The sequence below is a fragment of the Camelus ferus genome, chromosome 10, assembly GCF_009834535.1.
Source record: "Camelus ferus isolate YT-003-E chromosome 10, BCGSAC_Cfer_1.0, whole genome shotgun sequence".
NCBI lineage: Eukaryota > Metazoa > Chordata > Mammalia > Artiodactyla > Camelidae > Camelus > Camelus ferus.
The window spans coordinates 68,040,229-68,046,228 of record NC_045705.1 but is presented as its reverse complement, the minus strand read 5'-3'; the positions used below and the strand labels follow the sequence as shown (position 1 = coordinate 68,046,228).

Genomic DNA, 6,000 nt, shown 5'->3' with positions numbered 1-6,000 from the left:
CGGGTGGGCTCAGAGATGACTGGGATCTGAGGAGGTCATCATGGTGAACTTTGACCTATTCGGACCTTTCTAAACAGCTTTAAAGAGGTCCCATACTTATCTGAAGGGAACCCATAAGGATCAAAATGTGCATCTGTTTGCCCCTGGTTGGCAGCCCAGCAGATCTTGGCATTTCCTGTACTGAGAGACAAGCATCTGTTGAAGAAGTGAATGCACCCCAAGCTGATTGTAAGGGCAGCTGGGAATTGTGCCCATGCCTCTGAATAGTAAATGAGGAAATAAGTTATTAACTGTGCTGTTTACAGACAAAAGCTTTTATTTTATTTATTAAAAAATTTTTTTTATATTTTGGGGGGGGTGGACATAATTAGGTTTTTTAATTAATTTATTTTAACGGAGGTACTGGGGATTGTACCCAGGACCTCATGCATGCTAAGCACACGCTCTACCGAGCTATACCCTCACCCAAACCTCTAAATCTTTTTAAATTTTTGATTTTTAAAATCAAGGCCCAACCCACAGGTAGCAACGAGCATCAGTGCATAATCTTAAGCATACAGAGTGACGCATTTTCCCACGACCCAACCCGGGGCACCTCCACGCCTGCCACGGGCTCCTTCATGCATTTCTAGGTCAATAGCCATCACTGCTGTGAACATGTATCACTTCTGTTATTGAAATCATACTTATTTTTAATAAGTAAATAAGTGCATATATAATAAATAAGTCGTATTTACTTCCCTGTGTTTGACTTTCTTTTGCTTAACACAATAACTGTAAGACCCATCCACATTGTGCTTGTCTGTAGTTTATTCTTTTTTCTTGCTGCCTATTATTATTATACCATGTGGAGAAACCACAACTTATGTATCCCTTCTACTGCCGCTGGGCATCCGGGTTGTTTCTGGATTTTTGTCGAGTGAATCATCTGTAAATATTCCTGTACCAGTCTTTGCATGGACATGTATTGCCATTTCCCTTTTCTGTGTACCCAGGAGTAGGATTACTGGGTCACAGACCAAGCCCATTCAATTAAGAATACGTTATATGCATGACTGGAACATTATGATGTTAACACAGAAATTGACACATTGTAACTGACTATACTTCAATTGGAAAAAAAAAAAGAATGCATTCCGAATGGCTCTGACTTCCTTTTGCCAGCACATGGTCTAACTGTGTTCGTTCAGTTTGCTTGTATTACTTCATTTTGTCCTCACCAAACCCCAGAGATGCTGGCTGAGCAAACATCACCATCCTGACATGGAACCGCCACTGTTTACTCATGGCCTACGGGGGCTCAAGGTTCAAGTTCAGAAGTGCAGAACTCTGAGATTATCAAATTGTTTCCTCTGGGAAATAGGAGTTGAGTTCCAAAAAAAAATCTTACGCACTTTTGGATCAGAACCTGCTGGGAGCTGCCAGCAAGAAATGAGGCTGGCAAGAGAGTAGGACTCAGCTGTGCTCCTGGCAGACCAAGAAGGCTTTACAAGTTGTGTCTTACCATTTTCCTCTAGTTTAGGTTGGACAATGGCATTGCCATCATGTTTTTAAAAGGAATCTTTATCTTTTAGAGATTCATACTCAAGAACTTGTGGATGAAACAGATTTCTGGATTTGCTTTAAAGAATTCAGGTGGGGGGTGGGGTGGGCAGGAACACAGACAAACTACTCTGCCCTAGCTGATAATTACTGAACCTGGGTTTTGGTTATACAGTATATTACACTGTTTTTGTTAATTTTTAAAATATGTTTAAATTTTTCCATAAAAATATTTTTAGAAAAAAGAGGGAAATCTCGGAGTAATAAAAAATTACTTCTAAAATTTTTTTAAAATAAAGAATTTCTTACAGTCACAAGGCAGCTGCTACAGTATGTTCCATTCAAACTAGGGAAGAATTTGAAGGAAAAAATAGAGCTTGAGAAAGATCACTTTCTGAGGCAGACTGGAGTATTTTGACTCCGAGGAAACTCAGGATTGGACCCGACCCAGAGCTCCCCCGGGGACTCAGTTCCTCCTCTTTTTATTAATAGCCGATGCCGTGCTGCCCCGGGGAGCTGCAGTCCCAGGGAACAAAGTTCGAGGAGGGAATGAAGCGTCTCCGGCTAGGTTAGAGTTGCCGGCGGGGCAGGCGTGAACGGATTACCGCCGCCGAGAGATCCCAGCCACTGGGGCACAGGTGAGCGCAGGGTTGACAGCAGTCCCTGCCGCTTCCCCGCCGGGACTGCAGGTGGCAGAGGTGGCTCCGCGCAGGGAGGGGCTGCAAGGTCAAGGCCGCAGAGCTCTGGGAATTGACAGGGCCCAGGGCCAATCCCAGCAGAGCGCACGGCTGGGGCAAGGAGTGAAGGGGAAAGTGACCTTGAGGGCCGGGACCTGCAGACATCTGGGGTTCCAGGAAGAGGATAAAAGGGCATCTGAGGTGAGAGCGACAGTTCAACTTGCGAGGCACAAGACAGGGAGGCCTACAGGCAGGTAAAGGCCAGTATAGGTGCACGCAGCAGAGCCTGGGGCAGGTGTGCCCTGGCCCAGCCCACTTGCCCTCTTGGGCCAGGAAATCTTTGCGGTTCCGGGCCTGGGATCTCACGGTCCAGACAGGATCCAGCAGGGGAACTTCTTGCATCTGCAATTTCAACTTCAAAGAAATGCAAATTAAAATAAGAGACATCTCTCCACCATCCCTTTTAGGATGGTCAAGCTAGCGGTGATGAGCTCTTAGAGAGGAGGCCGGGCTCCCATGTGCGCACCGCAGTGGACGTTAGTAAGCTCTTCCAGAGGTAGTTTGGTAAGTGACACCAAAGTGGCCCCCAAATGCCTCATGTGCCTGTCCTTTGATCTGTTTGTCTGCTTCACTTCTAGCAATCTACAGAGAGATAAAGGAGCTCAAAGACGCACACTGACGGCCAGTGCAGATATATTTATGCCTGCAGTGGTGCAAGAGGAAAGCCAACGTATTCATGGGGTACATTCAATACTGTGAAAGATTCCGCCATCTCTGTGCCTTGACAGGGGACTCCATCCATGACACAAACCGAGTGAAAACAAAGGAAGGTTACAAACAGCACATACCCTATGACTTTATTCAAAACAGCCTGGAGAGCGGGCGCCAAGTAGTTCCCTGCAGCAGCTGTAGTGGTGGGGGCTGGTGAGGGCGTGAATAAGAAGGGACTTTCATTTTCTCTTCTAAACCCTTATGCAGTGACGACCAAACGCTGCAGACGGAAAGACAGGCAGGCACAGATTTCTCATAGCCAAAAGGAATGGTTGACTTTTAGGGAAGCCGAGTATTTGTTCATAAAACTGGTTCTTTTATGGAGCACTTGCTGTATGCAGGACCACCAGCAGGGGCCTGAGGAACATTTCGGGCAAAGATAGGGAAGCGGCCGCTCATTCTGCGCGAGGTGAGGAGCCCCCTGAAATAGCTGCAGGTGACAGCTGCCCTAGGCTCAGAACCTGGGATCAGCCGGTGCGAGGTCAGTGATCGGTTCGAGGGTATATGGGTCACTCTGTCCCTACCTCCAGTCATTCTTTCCTGGCCTGGAACCTATGCTATGCTTTAGGCGCCAGAATAGTTTCCTAAATCTTACCAAATCCCTGCAAGGGAGGAACTTCATGCCAGTTACTGTGAGGAGGAGGCTCAGAAATGTCACCGGATTTCGCATTACCCCATTGGCCCTGCAAGCCACCACTGCCTCTAGATCGTCTATCGGCTGTCACTCCGGATAAGGTCCGATTTGGGGCTTGGGCTCTGGAGTCAGACCCGGGCCCAAAGTCGGATCCATCTTCTTAGCTGTGCGGTCGTGGGCAGGTTAGTGATCCTTTCTCCGACCCGGGCTAGGATTAGCTATTTATAGGGGCGCCGTAGGTATTATATAGGGCAATGTCTATAAAGGGCGAGCATGAGCTAGGCACTGTGCTAAGTGCTTTTATGAGCATAGCCCTAATCAGTTGGCCCATTTTTCAGGTGAGGAAACAGGCTGGCAGGGCGAGAAATCTCGCCCTCCGCTTTGTGCTGGCAGAGGCCGAGGTGGCGTGCCTCGGTTTCTCATCTGGCACGCTCCCCAGGGCGCCCCGCCCTGCCCCATCCAGGTCCCGCCCCCGGCCCGCCGCGCGCGGGGAGTCACCGCCCACCCAGGCCGCAGCCCCGGGCGCCTCAGCCAATCCGCCGAGACCGGCGTCGGGTCCATTCTGCCTCGCCTGCGGCCCTGCAGCTCCCGGCGCTCGCTTGCTGCTCGCTCACTCCGCAGCCACCGCCGCTGTCGCCGCGCTTCTGTCCGCCGACTCGGTAAGGCCCGGCAGAGGCCGCGCGCCGCGGGGAGGGCGGGCTGCGGCGGGGCCCAGGGCGGGGGGTGGCGGAGATTGCCGGGGCCCGGACTGAGGCGGGGGGTGGGAAGCCCCCGCCTGTACCGGGGCGCGGAGGGGAACCCTTAGCCCACTCTCGGACTCAGTTCGTAGAGAGCCAGAAGCTGGAGTAGGGCAGGTCTCCTCACCCCCTGCAGTGGATTAGATCTGAGGGTCTGACCTGGGGTCGGTCTGCATGCCGGCAGGTCCGGTGCGGCTGCGGGAGGGATGCTCAACCCTTAGGACTTGGCAGGACGCTTCCGGTCTGGGGCCAGTAGGGCCACGGGCTCCCTTCCCTTTCTCATCTCACCCTCACTTTCCAGGAGTGGGTTGATTGGGTCTGGTGGGTCCGCCGGAGGATCAGTCGGCCTGCCGTCAGGTACGGTGCGGGAGCTGGAGGGATGCTCAGCCCTCCGGACTTGGCAGGGCGCCGCCGATCCTTTCTTGATCCCACCCCGTTCCCTCCCCTTCGGAGGGTGGATTGGGTTCGGGGGACCGTCCCGGAGTCGCGGGCCGGTCCCAAGCGGAAGCCGGGGGAGGGGGGCGCTCGGGACTCAGCGGGGGACCGCGGACCGCCCCACCCAACTGTCGGCGCCCGCCCCCGCAGTGCAGCCGTTTGGACACGCCCTTGGCGCGGGGACTCCCGGCGCTGTCCGCGCTTCCTCGGTGGATGCGAAAGGGGGTGCCGGGTCCGGGTCCCCGCTTGTGAGAGTCCTCCATCCTCCCGTGCAGCGCGGGGTCTAGGGCAGGTGGGCACAGAGTCAGCCCAAGGTCGCGCCGGGAGTGGGAGCAGTTTTGCCAGGGGTGGGAGGGTGTGGGGTCGTCACGTGATCAGGGCGAACTTGGCCCGAGAGACCGGTCGGCAGGGTCAGGGCGGTGGAGCAGCCCCCGCTCCCAGCCCCGATTCTGGCAGCCCCTAACCCCAACTCTGGGCGAGCCGACCGTCAGTTCCTTTCGTTTTGTTTCGAAAGGCGGTGGGTCAGCGTCTTTATAATATAAATCGGTGGCTGGCTTTCCTTAAAGCCGAAGGGAACAAAGATGATCTTACACTTATTTAACTCTGAGAGTTAAAAATCCCTAGTAATTAGGAGAAATTTAATATTCCCAACTCAGAACTGACTTTCGGTTCCTCTGTTCCATGTGATATTAAAATATTGAAGGATAGATTTTACTAGGAAACTGGTAACTTTGTAAGTTACCTAATAAAGTGACAATCAGTTTAATCTTTTGAAATGTGTATCTTGTTATACCATTTCTCACTGGCATCCGGTTTCTGGTCATTCCAGATATTCAAGCATTTTTATTCTAAACCACAAACCAAATAAATAAAAAATGGCCGAACTCACTGGTCTTTTTTTTTTTTTTTAAATGGCAGCAAGCATCACCCCCACCTCCAAATTATTTGAGGTGACTCTTAGTGTGGTGTAAATATGAGGGCATTAATGCTGATGATAATGTTATCGTTGAGGCGAGGGAGTGTTTAGTGGTTCTGCCTCTGCGTGCCCAAGGCGCCTTTTATCATGTAAATAACCGGTTTTCTTACCAAGATGTGTTGCTGGACCTGATCTTGCACATTGAACTCCATCTGAACAGCTGTTGGAATCAGAAAATGGGCCATCTTAAGGAGTGCACATACTTTGTATCAGAGCAGCAGAAATTGG

The 6,000-nt window shown here is 51.4% G+C and overlaps 1 protein-coding gene and 1 long non-coding RNA gene across 4 annotated transcripts in view; one reads left to right on the top strand and one right to left on the bottom strand.

Moving 5' to 3' along the window:
* Positions 1-405: 405 nt before the first annotated feature.
* LOC116666533 lies at positions 406-4,264 on the bottom strand. Its single transcript, XR_004323457.1, has 3 exons — positions 4,130-4,264; positions 3,068-3,210; positions 406-2,633 (listed from the first exon to the last, which is right to left on the bottom strand). It is a non-coding gene; the product is annotated as an uncharacterized LOC116666533 (long non-coding RNA).
* Positions 4,152-6,000, top strand: part of CPT1A (carnitine palmitoyltransferase 1A) — a 50,162-nt gene continuing 48,313 nt past the window's right edge. The window contains exon 1 of one of the 3 annotated variants that reach the window (XM_032490059.1): positions 4,152-4,283. The gene's annotated coding sequence lies outside the window, so the exon portion shown is untranslated. Of the gene's footprint in view, positions 4,284-4,593; positions 4,719-6,000 lie in introns of those variants that run through there. The other 2 variants (XM_032490058.1, XM_032490057.1) reach the window with 2 other exon arrangements.